The 12,480-nt window shown below is 39.3% G+C and overlaps 1 pseudogene; it reads left to right on the plus strand.

Moving 5' to 3' along the window:
* The first annotated feature begins 7,582 nt into the window (after positions 1 to 7,582).
* On the plus strand, positions 7,583 to 11,266 carry LOC109014221 (annotated as a pseudogene).
* Positions 11,267 to 12,480: the final 1,214 nt, after the last annotated feature.

Raw genomic sequence — 12,480 nt, forward strand, 5'->3', positions numbered from 1 at the left:
TGACTGTCTATTGTGCTATAAAAGGAAATATAATCACTGCCTATTATGCTATACAAGGAAATAAAAACTTATACAAAACAGAGTAAGGTATAAACAGAACAAGAAATTAAAGATGAGAGGAAGTCATGGAGGAAGTCATGGAGAGAGAATCATGGTTGACAAATCAATCATATCTCTACATCCCCCCTCAAGCTCAAGGCGGTATGGGACTGCTGAAGAGCTTGCTTCTATTCGGTAGAAACTTGGCAACACACAATGGTTTTGTAAATATATCGGCAATTTGATCTGGACCAGAGATATGTTGCAGAAAAAGAATACCACGTGCTACTTGCTCCCGGACAAAATGAATATCAATCTCAATATGTTTCGTGCGATGATGAAAAGCTGGGTTCTTAGCCATGTTGATAGCACTGATGTTGTCGCAATACAATGTGGGAGCAGGAATTAAATAGCCAATGCTTTTAGGAAGATGCATGAACCACATAAGTTCAGTTGTGGTTGATGCCAACGCACGGTATTTTGCTTCCGCTGTAGAGCGAGACACAGTAGCTTGCTTCTTAGCTCCCCAAGATAATAAGTTATCACCCATATATATAGCAAACCCAGTTGTAGAACGTCGATCATCCCTGGATCCTGCCCAATCCGCATCACAAAAACCACGAAGTGCAATGAGAGGAGTTTGGACAAAATTAAGTCCAATATTAAGAGTACCTTTGAGATACCGAAATATACGCTTAACGGCAGTGAGATGTGTGTCTCGTGGATTTTGCATGAACTGACAAATATTGTTGACTGCATAAGAGATGTCGGGGTGTGTCAAAGTGAGATATTGTAGCGAACCAACAAGGCACCGATAATGGGTTGGGTCAGATAGGAGGGCTCCCTCATTAGCAGTCAACGACGTACCAGAGGCCATAGGAGTGGAGACTGGTTTCGCACCATCCAGACCAAATTTCTGAAGTAGAGAAAGGAGATATCGAGTCTGAGTGACAGTGATGGTTGACGCAGCTCGTGTAATTTTGGAGGCCTAAAAAGTAATGAACATCTCCAAGATCCTTCATGTGAAAAACAGTAGAGAGATGAGAAATAAAGCTGATGATGCTTGAAGAGGAGCTCCCTATTATAAGTATGTCATCGACATAAATTAAGAGCACAATTATATCTGAACCTTGACGTCGAGAGAACAAGGACTGATCATAGGGACATCGATGGAAACCCATTTGCTGAATATAATTGCTGAACTTCATGTACCATGCTCTTGGAGCTTGTTTTAAACCGTAGAGAGCTTTATGCAAGTGACAAACATGATGGGGATGAGATGAGTCTTCAAAACCAGGTGGCTGAGATAGGTATACACGCTCTTGTAAATCACCATGAAGGAAAGCATTACTTACATCAAGTTGTTTAATTGACCAACCTTGAGATAAAGCAAGTGTGAGGATCAATCGAATGGTACCATGTTTAACCACTGGACTAAACGTTTCATCATAATCTAGACCAGGAAGTTGGGTGAAACCATGGGCCACTAGTCGAGCTTCATACCGTTCGATTGAGCCATCAGATCGTGTTTTAATTTTAAACACCCATTTGCTACTAACCAGGTTCATGTCTGGTGTTCGAGGTACTAAAGTCCACGTATTGTTGCTATGAAGCGCATGAATTTCATCTTGCATGGCTTGCTGCCACTTTGGATCAGTGAGAGTGTGCTTATACATTCGAGGCTCTTTTAGTTGGTTTTCAAGATCAGCTAGAAAACATGCAGGTATTGGATGTCTTGAAGAGAAGAAAACCTTAGGCTTTAATGATCTTGTTTGAGCGCACGTTATCATAGGATGAGTTCGACGTGGTGCAGATTGTGAACTGATCTCAATATCTGGAGAAGTCAATTCTAAAGCATCCTGAATGATAATGTTGGTAGGAGGCTCCTGGCATGGTGCAAATTGTGACATTGACGCAGAGTGCTGAGCATGAATTGAGGAAGAATGCACATGATCAACAGTAGGGGCAGCTGCAGTTAAGGAGTCGGATGGAATAGATTGTAGAGCAGCAATTTGAAGTGGCTTGGGAAGAGCACGGACTTTGAAGGTATGAAAATCAGATTTAGTGGACTCCTGCGTGGACCTGAAGGGAAATGTTAATTGATCAAACTTTACATGCCGAGAGATACATATGTGACCTGTTTTCATGTCGAAACATTGATATCCTTTGTGATGTGGAGAGTATCCCAGAAACACACACTGAATGGATTTATAGTCCAGTTTGGCCCTTCCAAAAGGAGTAAGTAATGGGTAACATGCACACCCGAAAACTCGTGGAAGAGTATAAGATGGTGTCGCTCCAAAAACAAGTTCATAAGGAGACTTGTTACCAAGAATAGAAGTTGGAAGCTGATTTATTAGAAAAACTGCAGTGTTAAACGCAGCTGTCCAAAATCGTGGAGGGATGGAAGCATGGGCCATTAATGTTAAACCAGTGTCCACAATATGCCGATGCCGACGTTCAGCCAATCCATTTTGCTCTGATGTTCTAGGGCATGATAACCTGTGAATAATTCCATGTGCTAGAAAGTAATCTTGTAAAGTTTGGTTAACAAATTCTCCGCCACCGTCACTTTGAATTATTTTTGCACAAGTATTGAACTGGTTAATCATTTGTTGAAGAAATGCAGGAAATATAGTGGCGACATTAGATTTACGGGCCATAAGAAAATGCCATATGTAGCGAGAATATTCATCAACAATGATTAAATAAAATCGAAACCCATTATAGGAAGGGATTGAGGCAGGTCCCCACACATCGGTATGAAGAGTATGCAAAAAAGTTGTAGCATATGTCTCTCGAGAGCTAAATGGTAACTTTGTGGATTTACCCAAAACACAACTTTCACAAAATGCAACATTTTTATTTAGATTTGATAAAGATAAAAGTTGAAGAATTCGAGATTGAGGATGTCCAAGCCGAGCATGCCACAAGGTGCTAGGTACTTTAGTTGATAGCAGACCAACTGGAGAATTTGAATATTGGCGTAATTGGATTGGATACAAGCCATCAACCATGGAACAAGGAGCACCTGCTTCGTCCTCATGTCCTTAAGAAGAAAACCCCAAGGATAAAATATAAAATAACAGTTATGTTCCCTTGTGAGTTGAGAGACAGATAACAATTTCTTTTTAATATCAGGAACAATAAGAACATTATTGAGCTTGATATCGGTAGCAGGTAATGAGACTTGTCCAATACCAGATATTTGTAATCCATTTCCATTTCCAACCATAACAGAATCATTTCCAAGATAAGAATGAATACCTTGTACTTCATTTGTATCAGATGTCATATGATGATTTGCACCAGTGTCGGGGTACCAAGTGTCCTCGGTAGTTTCGGGAACTTGTAGTGCAGCAAAGGCTTTGAATTGTTCTGCTTCTTCATCTGAGGCAAAGCATCCATCTGCTTTATGGTTCGGGCCTCCACATCAAAAACAAGTGATGACTCCACGTCCACGACCAGTGCTGCGTCCACCACGATTTATGAGTGGTTTAGTGCGAGTTCCAGAATTGCCTCTAGTTGAGGGGAAGGAACGGGCATCTTTGTGTTGGGATTGAGAGGAACTCTGATTGTGTGCAATATTACGACCACGAGAACTATGAGTTCCACGAGAATTTGTATTGGTTCTTCCACGATTGGTGTAAAATGCAACATTAGGAGAAGTCACCTGTGCTGCTTGAAGACGAATTTCGAAATCACGTAATTTGCCGATGACCCCTTCAAGAGGTGGGAAAATATCTCGAGCATTTAAAGCTGCTACTATAGGATCAAACTCAGATCCTAAGCCTCGAAGAATACATATGATGAACTCATCATCATCCATTGGCTTACCTGCACCTCGAAGAGACAAGGCCAGAGATTTGGCCTTGTGCAGATAATCTTCTAAAGAAGAACTACCTTTGTTGAGCGACTGCAACTCGCCCTTCATCTGTTGAAGGCGATCCCGAGTGTGACTACCATAAAGAGTCTCCAAAACATGCCAAGCATCATGAGAGGATTCACTGTTGATGACTTGGGACAGGGGACCGTCGGACAGAGAGCTATTGATCCATCCAAGAATCAATTGATCAGTGCGCAGCCACATAGCTACTGCTGGGTTGGTTCGAGACTCACCATCTTCACTGATGATGATTTGCGACAAGCAAGGAACCTGATTTTGCACATAACCAAGAAGACCATTTCCACGGAGAATGGGAATGACTTGTGCTTTCCATAAAAGATAATTTGTAGAGGCTAGCTTAATCGAGATATCAGGTAAATGAGGAGAAGATGAAAAAGCAAGTGAAGAAGAAGTTGACACAGGTGGGATCGAAGAGGTAGACGACTCCATTGTTGGTGATACGTCTGGGGTCTCTGATACCATGTAGGAAAACTAACCTGCTTTTCCTTTGTATTTTATTCATCTTAAATAGAGATTACAAGTCTGAGTAACGGTTATGAACAACTAATATCATGACTGTCTATTGTGCTATAAAAGGAAATATAATCACTGCCTATTATGCTATACAAGGAAATAAAAACGTATACAAAACAGAGTAAGGTATAAACAGAATAAGAAATTAAAGATGAGAGGAAGTCATGGAGAGAGAATCATGGTTGACAGATCAATCATATCTCTACACATACTTCCTTTGACATAATGAAATGCCTTGTGAGGATCTAGCTACTTCCAAGCCAAGGAAGTACTTAAGCTGAGCAAGATCTTTAAGTTTGAATTTAGCATCAAGCAAGGATTTCAAAGAGTCCACGGATTGTAAATCATTACTAGCAATGAGAATGTCATTAACATAATCACTAACTTGTTTTTGGTCGAAAGTGCCATGGTCATAGATCGGGACCACATGTGGTAGTTATCGCCGACGAGAATTTGTGTAACAAGGACAACACCAGGATTATCACTTGGATGATGGAAGAAAGGGCTGGTAGCATCATTAGGAAGATTTTGTTGAGGCGGCGCCATGCAAAATAGAGAACATATGATACCGAAACAAGTAGAGAAACCCATAAGTTTCTTGTGAAAAGATGATATATTGCAATTTGCCAAAAAGTCCCTCTGTTAATGAGGTACATAGTATTTATACTAGAAGCAATATAATTAAACGTAAAAATACAAGTTAACATAAAATACATGAGACTACGTACAACTGACATGTGTGAAAATATAATACAATATGCTTGATACATTTAGATTTACAATCTAAAAAACTCGTCTATGCACGGCCTTATATAATGAACTTATATATATATATGTGTGTGTGTGTGTGTACGTATGTATGTCAGTCATAGAGTGATGGGGCCAAAATCGTGGCTATTCATACTTCATCATACCCATTATTAGGGATGTGCATGTGGCCCGAGCACTGATGGACCCGATTAGGCTGACCCGAACCGACCCGGCTTTTTATCGAGTATTACTTGAGCGGGTCTCTGACCCGACTAAATAACGAGTTTGCGAATTTGTGTCAACTCGTCCGAGAGTATGATTCTCAAACCCTAGCCAGTAGCCGCCTACTTAGCCTCAATCCCTCTGGTGACCAGCTCCACGTCCTTCTAGCCAACATGGACGCCAGCAGCAACAGCACCGTAGAGTTCGACGAACTTGTCCAGGCTGTCTTGCCCGATATTGCGCACCAAATTCCCTATTTTGCCTAATATTGCTATTTTGAACAAAAAGAAGAAATTCACAAAAAGGAAAATGCAAAAAAGGAAAATAAGCTTTCAGACTTATAGATTTGAGGAGGATTCTTCGAGTGATTTCACGAGAACTGAAGGATTCTTGGAGTACTTTCCTAAAAGGCTATGCAGAGAAGATAATGGGATATTTTCTAGCCGAAAGGCTTATAGATCTACAAACGAGTGACGTCTCTGACGGAATCCCACTTAAAACAATCTTGATGCTGACCAAAAAGAAGAAGATGAGAGATCCCTCTATGCCGGGCAACTCGTAAATTCACTTGTGCTACCCATGGCCCTACAAATGGCCATTGAGCTCGGCATTTTCGAGATTCTGGCCAAAGCAAGTCTTGGATCCAAGCTCTCCTCCTCGCAGATTGTGGCAGAGATGCACATTACCAATTCTTAGGCGCCCCAGATGCTTGACCACATCCTCAAGATGCTGGCGAGACACTCCATGGTAAGATGCTCAGCGGGTGCTGATGATGCTGCATTTCTTTACTATGGTAGTGTAAGTCTTCTTATTGACGAGTTGGTGCTGGGCAGCTCGAGATCTTCTCCTTCTATTCCAGATTCCCAAGACCACTTCTCTCTTCCTCTCCCGTGGTTCGTGAATGTGTTTTTGGAAGCATAGAAAGGAAAACGTAAAACAATGTTGTTTTTAAAGGTCTGGTCATAGACTTATACAAGTTCGACGGGTTCGACCGGATTTGGTTTTGTTCGGATCGGTTTGACGCGTTAATTAAAATCATTCGGGTCGGGTCTGGTTGGATCGGGTCTCAAACCTGTGTTTAATTGCTCGGGTTGCAGGCATACCCATTATTGTTTCCTTGAAGAACTCCTAATCGCTTGATGATGATTGTCTCTTATGTAAATGATCGTTCAAATATAAGATATTAGTGGCAAATGTCGTTGTTGCCATATATAATATGTGTGTGTGGATTCCATATGTAGTAGTCTTTTTACTACAGAAACAATGAAAAAGAAAGAAAAAGAGAGAAAATTAAGGATGTGATTGGGAAGTAATGAATTATTTGATTGTAATATTTGGGTCCAACTTCAACATGTATCACTCATTTCAAACGGGACACATATCGGCCTCATTCAAAGGTACCCAATCCAGTTATATTTTTTTCCGATCTAATGCGAGGATATATAATAATAATAATAAGCCATTAAAAAAGTATTACTGTTGGGAGTTAACTGTTGTATTTTTTATTTTATTTATTTATTAAAAAATAATAATAATATTGTAATTTTTTATTTTCTAAAAAATATTTTAAGTGTTAAAAAATATATATAAAAAAAAATGATAATATACTTAGAGTAATGCTACATACAGTCGTGGAATGCGCAAACGCCGTGCAGTCGCTTTGAAAAAGAGTGGGGTCTACTATTAAAAAATTAATTTCTTTTCAGGTGGGTCCCTTATTTATTCACTTTTTTCAAAGCGACTGCACGGCGACTGCACGCTCACGACTGCAAGTATCATTTCTCATATACTTAACGGCAGCGGTACTGGCTAGTAGAGCACCCCATCAGTTACGATTTATCTCATACGACAAGCTGTCATTTTTATTTTGCGTCTGGGCCACGAGACAGGCTTTGGATAGTGATCACCTTTTGTCTTCAATTTTTTCGGAGTGGGAAAAATCAAGCACTCGACTTTGGTTCTTCACTAGTACGTACTAGTAGTACTGATCATGGTCATGTTCGTGTAGCTAGACCTGTCCACTACTCTGATCACTGCCCTACAAATTAAACTTATCTAGATCAACGTACCAGCTTTGTTGTTTTGTTTTTGTTTCCAACGGTTGGATGAGTTTATATATAGGATAAAACGTACATGCTATCTGGTCAAGTTCATAGCTGAGTCTGAACCTCCAATGGCACGCAAAACTTCTAGACTTTCATGGCTTCTCCTCCTCAGCCTCGCGACCATTCTCGTTGTTGGTCACTCAGCTTCACAGAATGACCGAAAGGTAAACATGATAATTAGTTATCTATATACACACGCATATGGTTGATCTCAGCTTAATTATATATGTTTTCTCAATTACTACCAAATATCTATAAAAAAAAGATACTCATGTGCATGCATGCATGGATGCTGTAGGCTTATATTGTCTACATGGGAGAAAGGCGGCAGGACGAGGTTTCCACAGCATCCCTTCACACGAGCATGCTACAAGAAGTCATTGACAGGTGATAAAAAGCAGTACAATGGCACATTTAGATATATATTTCTTTTTTTTATAAGCCAACACTAAACAACCTTTATTTCATATTAAAAAATTTACGAAATTATCTATTAAAATATTAATTTATACTAATATTTAAATTTTATTTAATTAATTTTAATGGATTTTAACTTGAAAAATAATAAAATCTTAATAGAGGTAACTTACATTGGTATGTATCTCAAATTCTTTAATTCATTTTATTGCGTGAAACTATACTTTGAAATAGTTTGGTTTATATCCAGTATTGGATTCAGCAATACTGGACCGGAATCATTACTTTATAGCTACAAGAGGAGTTTCAATGGATTTGCAGCGAAGCTAACCGAGGAAGAAGCTCAAAAAATGGCTGGTCTGCCTCATCTCTCTCTCTCTCTCTCTCTCTGTGTCTCTCCATGTTTTATTTCATGCATGCATAAATACAGTAAAATAAAACGCGCGTTGTGCATGACAATGTAGGAATGGAAGGCGTAGTGTCCGTCTTCCCCAACAAACAGAAAAAGCTCCATACAACAAGGTCATGGGACTTCCTTGGCTTCCCGCAGCAAGTTCAAAGAACAACTGTTGAAAGCGACATCATTATTGGAGTTCTTGACAGTGGAATCTGGCCCGAGTCTGATAGCTTTAGCGACAAAGGATTTGGTCCACCGCCTAGCAAATGGAGGGGACCTGCCGAGCCTCAACCAACTTTATTTGCAACAAGTATATCTTTTACAAACACTTTTTTGTTTTTTTGCCTATATGCACGTACACGTGACGCATATATATAGGAAGAGTCGGTCAAAGAGCACCATTTAAAATTAATGGCGTTGTCGCTTGGGCAGTAAAATCATAGGAGCACAATATTACCGTAGCAATGGAGATGTTTCCGGAAATGACATTAGATCTCCTCGAGATTCAGAAGGCCATGGGACACATACCGCATCCATAGCAGCTGGGAACGTTGTTAACGTGGCAAGCGTACAGGGGCTTGGCTCGGGAACAGCACGAGGAGGGGTTCCATCAGCACGCATTGCTGTGTACGTACAAAATATGTTGGCAGCTTGATGGCTGTAGTGATGCTGACATTCTTGCAGCTTTCGATGATGCTATTGCTGATGGCGTCGACCTAATATCTATTTCAGTCGGTGGAACTGCTGATAGCTATTTTAAAAATTCAATTGCCATCGGTGCCTTTCATGCTATGAGAAATGGAATATTGACATCAAACTCAGCTGGTAACAGGGGTCCAGGTCTAGCGACCCTCACAAACATTTCGCCCTGGTCTCTTTCCGTGTCTGCAAGCGCCATAGATCGAAAGTTCTTCACTGAGGTCCAATTGGGTAACGACAAGATATATGAGGTATATAATTATAAAGTGATCATCAAGCCCCATTTTAGTCCTCTGCTACCCATAGCGATAGTTTCGAGTATGTATGAATATATCGAGCTGTTTTCTTAATCCCATTGAATGCCCGTTAATGAATTAATTATTAATATACTTTGCTCCATGTGTAGGGAATTTCAATTAATACATTTGACCTCAAGAATGAAATGTATCCGATAATTTATGGCGGAGATGCACCAAACACCACAGCGGGTTTAGAGGGGTCCTCGTCCAGGTAAGTCGGCCAGCCGTAACCATGCACATGAGAATCGAAAAAAGAATACATATCCCATTAGCATTTTCCTTCTGTTCCAATAACTCTAGAAAAGTAGAAGGTGAATGTAATGTTCTTTTCGTCGACCTCACAATACTCAGGGGAACTAATGCTACAGTACTGCAGGTATTGCGATCCAGGTACATTGGATCAGAATTTAGTGAAAGGGAAAATTGTACTTTGTGATTTCCTGGGTGATGGGGAAGGAGCATTTCTAGCAAGTGCGGTTGGAACTGTGATTAAAGGCTCAGGGCGAAGGGATATTGCCATCTCTTTTCCCTTGCCCGCATCTTACATTGACGTCGAAGATGGTAGCAACGTCTACTTCTACATAAATTCAACAAGGTATAGACGCAAAATATCTCAAATCGATCAGGGGCTATATATGCATTTCTTACAAATAATCCTAATGCGCATATGCTATATATATATATATATATATATATATATATATATATATATATATATATATCATGTCTAGGAGCCCGACTGCGACTATTCTCAAGACTAACGAGCGTAACGATGCATTTGCACCTTACATAGCCTCCTTCTCATCAAGGGGTCCAAATGTATATACGCCTAACATTCTCAAGGTTATAATTAATTTCCTCATAATTAATTTGTGTTGCGCTCTTGTAATATTTCTTGATTATATATCATTAAGATTTAAGACCCTTTTTAATTCTGTTGTAGCCGGATTTAGCAGCTCCCGGACTCAACATTCTAGCAGCATGGTCACCAATTTCCCCAATTTCCCAGGTTGAAGGTGATAATAGAAAACTGTCATTCAATATTCTGTCGGGCACCTCCATGGCTTGCCCACATGCTACTGGAGCTGCAGCCTACGTCAAATCCTTGCACCCCAAATGGTCACCTGCCGCTATCAAGTCGGCTCTCATGACTACCGGTAATACACACACACACACACACACACACACACACACAACCCATCAATTTTAATGTCTTGTATTACCACCTCTGACTCCCTCCCCATTTGGTGTATTGCTGGCAGCTGACCCCATGAGTGCTGGAAAGAATCCCGAGGCTGAACTTGCATACGGTGCAGGCAATATAAATCCTTCAAAGGCTCCGAATCCTGGTTTAATCTATGATATTGATGCAGCTGACTACATAAAATTTCTGTGCGGACAAGGATATAATACCAAATTATTACAATTTCTGACTGGGGACAATAGTACTAGCTGTTCTGATGCCACTAATGGAACCGTGAACGATTTAAACTATCCAGCATTTGCTCTATCCACGCCACCCTTGAGATCTATCAATCGTGTTTTCAATCGGATTGTCACCAATGTTGGATCCCCGACGTCTATGTATAAAGCTATTTTGAACTCCCCACTTGGGCTTACAATCAAAGTAACTCCTAGCATTCTATCTTTCACATCTCTTGGACAAAAGCTACCGTATACGCTCACGATCGAAGGAACTATAGATAAGTTTGTAGTCTCTGCTTCTTTAACGTGGGATGACGGTACGTTCCGAGTGAGGAGCCCCATTGCTGTGTTTGCTCCGGCCTGACGAAGACGAAGCGCTGGAAAAATCGCTTCTATCTAAGACTTTGCTCCAGTTATGCAGGGCATTGATCAGGTGTACGAAATAAAGATTCTATCTTGCAATTTTACTGTTCTACTCACTTCGCTATTTACACATGGAAAACAAATAAGTAAATCATCCTGTGTATGGTTGATTCTTGAAAAAATTTATAATCTTTTTGGGTTCCAACATGGAAAAAAACTCGTGGAGAATGTTTGCCAGACTTTGGGGCCCAAACGACTTTTCCAAAGTGGACTCGTAGCTATCGCAAAAACGAAAAAAAAAAAACAAATCCTAATATGATGAAATAGGGAAAAACTAGTTTGCCTCCTTAATGTACTGCTCCATTTGACCGTTTGATAGTAATTTTTTATTTTTTTTACTTAGTATTAATTAAGAAAATGATTTTATGTGTATTGAGATTTTTTTAATTTGTTTAAAATATTTAAATATGTTAAAAAAATAAAAAATGGAAAATAGAAAAAAAACAAAAAAAACCTAAAATGCACAGTCGGTCAACTTGAGCGGGCTACTCTGGGCAGCAGAGTAACCCGACTCGATGACATATTCGTGGGCAGTGTCATGATTAATGCTTGGCTTGGACGATCTCACTGATTTCTTTTATTATTATTATTATTATTATTATTATTATTATTGTTATTATTATTACTTTTTACTTAATAATACTTTCATCCAATCTTTTTCTTAACATCACTCAAATATAAATACTTTCAAATTAATCCTTACAACATTTTCAAAGTAATCATTACAACTTTTTCAAACTTAAAAATAAAAAATAAAAAACATCTCAATTTTTTCAAATCCCAAATAAAAATAATATTAAAAACTATATTATAACAATATTTTAAGTTTGTAATATTTTTTATTCAATTTTTTCTCTCTCATTTCTCAAAATCCCAAAAAATACTTAACTCAAATTGTTAATGCCAAAAATTGCACAACAAACCAGAAAGGAAGAAATAGTCATCCTCGACCCAAGTTGGTGATTTGGGCTTTGATACGATGCTCTTCATGTCCATCCATATGATAAATAGTAAAAAAGTAAATAAAATAAATAAAGGGAGACACAAGAATTTACATGGTTCGGCATAAAAGCCTACGTCCACAGGTTGTTGGGAGCAAAATTCACTATATCAGATGATGGTTTTACAATGTGTCATAGTCTCACATATCGCTCAATACAATGAGAGAATTTAGTATCAAGAGAGTCCCTCTAAAGAATTGGTGGAGAGTGCCTGTTAGATTTGTGGAAGAGCTGCTCCTTATATAGAGATTATTTCCTTGGAGTGATAGAGCTCAACTTACCT

The sequence above is a fragment of the Juglans regia genome, chromosome 8 (assembly GCF_001411555.2).
Source record: "Juglans regia cultivar Chandler chromosome 8, Walnut 2.0, whole genome shotgun sequence".
Lineage (NCBI taxonomy): Eukaryota > Viridiplantae > Streptophyta > Magnoliopsida > Fagales > Juglandaceae > Juglans > Juglans regia.